This window comes from Nematolebias whitei, chromosome 1, assembly GCF_014905685.2.
Source record: "Nematolebias whitei isolate Nwh7 chromosome 1, NemWhi1, whole genome shotgun sequence".
Lineage (NCBI taxonomy): Eukaryota > Metazoa > Chordata > Actinopteri > Cyprinodontiformes > Rivulidae > Nematolebias > Nematolebias whitei.
This window is the reverse complement of record NC_056498.1, coordinates 85,427,776-85,430,794: the sequence shown is the minus strand read 5'-3', so window position 1 is coordinate 85,430,794 and position 3,019 is coordinate 85,427,776. Positions and strand designations below refer to the sequence as shown.

Here is a 3,019-nt window from a genome sequence, read left to right as displayed (position 1 = left end):
TAAAAGGCAATGCAGAGAGCTCAAGGTGGGCTATACGAGCCAGAACAAAGTGTAACAGGTTCCCTTTAAAGCAAAAATAACTAAAATCACAACAGTTGGGACAAAATAAACTGATATAAACTACATCTCTATGTCATACAGTTTAAGGCATTGGAATTTTGCCGATAAAACATCACATAAATTAGATTGGACAGATTAGACAATGGGATTACATCAGTAAAGCAGCATCAGTAGAGATGCAGGCCGTGCTTCCGTCATCAACTCGGTACAACCTAACTTCCGGCTCTACGGTTTACCATGTCCCGCCCCCTCAAGCTGTAACACAAAGTAAACGTTTACCTTTTCAAATTAAATACTACTCAATTATATTTAAATCTAAACTTTGGTCAAACAACAAATTCCTGTATGTGAAAAATCTATATCTCATCTAAACCGACACTGTGTTGACACGTCAATCAACACTCCACCATCAAGCTAGGTTGAGGCTGCGCAGCATTTCCACGTCAGTGTGTTTACCAAAGCCAGATTGACAGCTACAGGAAGTTGTTCAATTTATTCACGTATGGAACACTTTTTAGAGATTGAATGAACAAGTAACGCTGGGGACGATTACGTTAAAATACAGTGTAATGTCCGATTTTTGTAGCTTGTCTGTTTGTTGCAGTGAACTGAACTTTGATCTCCATTCACTGTTGGTCGTGGCTAGCTAGCCAGCTAGCATTAGCTAAATCAGCCAGGACTTCTTGTTTCAACTAGCGGCAACGGAAAGGTAATATTTCTATGTTTTTGTATCTAAATAGTGAATATAGATGTGCCAGAATGTGGTTTTCTGTAGAGAGTTATAAAAGGTAGGAAAACGTGAGGGCATGGCAGGGATGAAGACCTGTACACAGGACAGCTAGCTTAGCTTTGTGGTTATCTGTCAGGTCTAATGATTCAGTATGAATTTGTTAACACTTGAGATTGTTAGTAGTGGTTGAAAAGCATTCATTTGATAAGATCTGAAATTTGTTTGTAGTTCAGATGACTGTCAACATTTCTGCAAACTCATTATTTTGTGTCAGATTAGCATCCTAGCTTAGCATAAACGTTTATGATCTAATCTAATTAAACACCTTGCAATCCAAACACACTACCAGATTTATATCGGTTTGTGTACATGGTTATGTTCATTAAAACCTATATACTATGCTTGTGGATTTAATTTTGACCAAACAGCCTCTGTAGAGAGATTATAATATATCTAGGGAAGCCTCTCCACTGCACATAGACACAATTTAACTTCTGAGATTGTTGATTTTGTTAATTTTTTCAGTAATCGTGTATATTTTATTAAGTTGCAAAGCACATCCTCAGTACAACACAATGTACTTATAAGGAAACCTGCATTCTAGTTTTTACATTGACTTAACTTCTATAGTTGTCACCACCTAAACATTTCTGCAGGCGTGCCACACACCGCAGATGGAAACAAACTTCATCTTTAATACAGGTGTGATCAACAATTTACATACCCTGGCAGATTTTGTTATTTTTTCTGGCCATTTTTCAGAGTATATGAATGGTAAGCTTCCAAGGTTTGTAAATATTTAATTGTCTTTTAAAAATGGCCAAGAAATCACAAATTCTGCCAGGGTATGCAAACTTTTGAGCACAACAGTAACAGCACCCTGTCCCAGCTGGACAACAGTGGTTCCTCTTTAAAACAGCTTTGAATGGAGGGGGATGTAGGTACCTGCCCCAGCTGTCATTCGGTAACAGGAAAGGTTGGTTTGTCCTTCATAGGATCACAGGACAAACAGCCAGAACACGCATTATCTAGGCTCATGAATCTCCAGTTCACCCCACATGCATGCTTTTACACTGAAGGAGGAAACAGGAGAAAACAAATACAAACTTGTCCAGGGAGAACATGCATATGCCACACAGAATGGCCCTATGTGGAATTCAGACCAGCAACCTTTTCGCTGTGAGGCGACAGTGCATGCTGTCCTTCTAGCAGTTTTATGATAGAAAAGAAAATTCTAGTTTCTGTTTTCATTGTCACAGATTTTATCTATTTTAAGCCTGTTTCTGTAATCCTTTTTTTTTTTTTGTCTTTGCTGCTCATTCTGTTAAACATATATATTTTTTGGAATAGACTGCTCCCTGTGAATTTTAAACATAGAAGTTCTGGCCACCCTGTTCCTTCACTCTTAAATCTTACTGCAGAATAAGTCTTATGTAGCATGAGTTGGATGACATGTGAAGCAAAGGTTAATCCAACCGTTTTAAGCTGTACTGCTTTTCAGTGGGGAGCACTTTGTCAGTTTAACTGTGTTTGATTATCCATATTGGTTTTAGGCATTGTAAAGATTGATAATGGGAATTTGCTGTTTAGTTCTTAGATTCTGTATCCATTTCAGAGTTTAGTTTCAGGACTTTGGTAACTTAGATTTCAGCTGTTCAGAACTTTAGATGTTTGTGTACGTCTTTGATCTGATCATCTTTTGGATGAATTAGATCATAACTGTGACATAACACTGTATTTTTTGTTGTTCTAAACTTTGAGTACTTGTTGACATTTCATTTACATTATTGTCTGTTTAAGTTTTATAATTTCAAGACCGACTGTTCTGAAAATTTATTTATGCACCCTCTTGTGCCCTCATCACATCTTAGTTCCACTGATATGTTTACTAGATGGTAATTCTCAAGTACCGGTGATCAAATAGGTCAGTAACTCATTTTCAACAACCTTTTCCCCAAACATTTATGTTTATAGTTTTTTCTAACACAAGGCAAATCACCCTTAGAGAAGATGTTTTTTTTCCTTTCAGCAAATTAATTATTTTAAATGTTTTTTTTTGTTTGTTTTTATCTACTCAGACCAAATGAAAATCATTAATAATATAGAAATTCTTGAATTTGGCAACTCTAAACTGTTTCAGCGTCAGACAGCTGTCCTGTCGACAACACATCATATCTATACATATCTATCTATCTATCTATCTATCTATCTATCTATCTATCTATCTAT

General features: G+C 36.5%; 1 protein-coding gene across 1 annotated transcript in view; it reads left to right on the top strand.

Annotated features, from left to right (window-relative positions):
• The first annotated feature begins 668 nt into the window (after positions 1–668).
• The window catches only part of gbf1 (golgi brefeldin A resistant guanine nucleotide exchange factor 1), a 117,986-nt gene continuing 115,635 nt past the window's right edge, over positions 669–3,019 (top strand). Inside the window, exon 1 of the mRNA XM_037680951.1 lies at positions 669–769. The gene's annotated coding sequence lies outside the window, so the exon portion shown is untranslated. The remainder of the gene's footprint in view (positions 770–3,019) is intronic.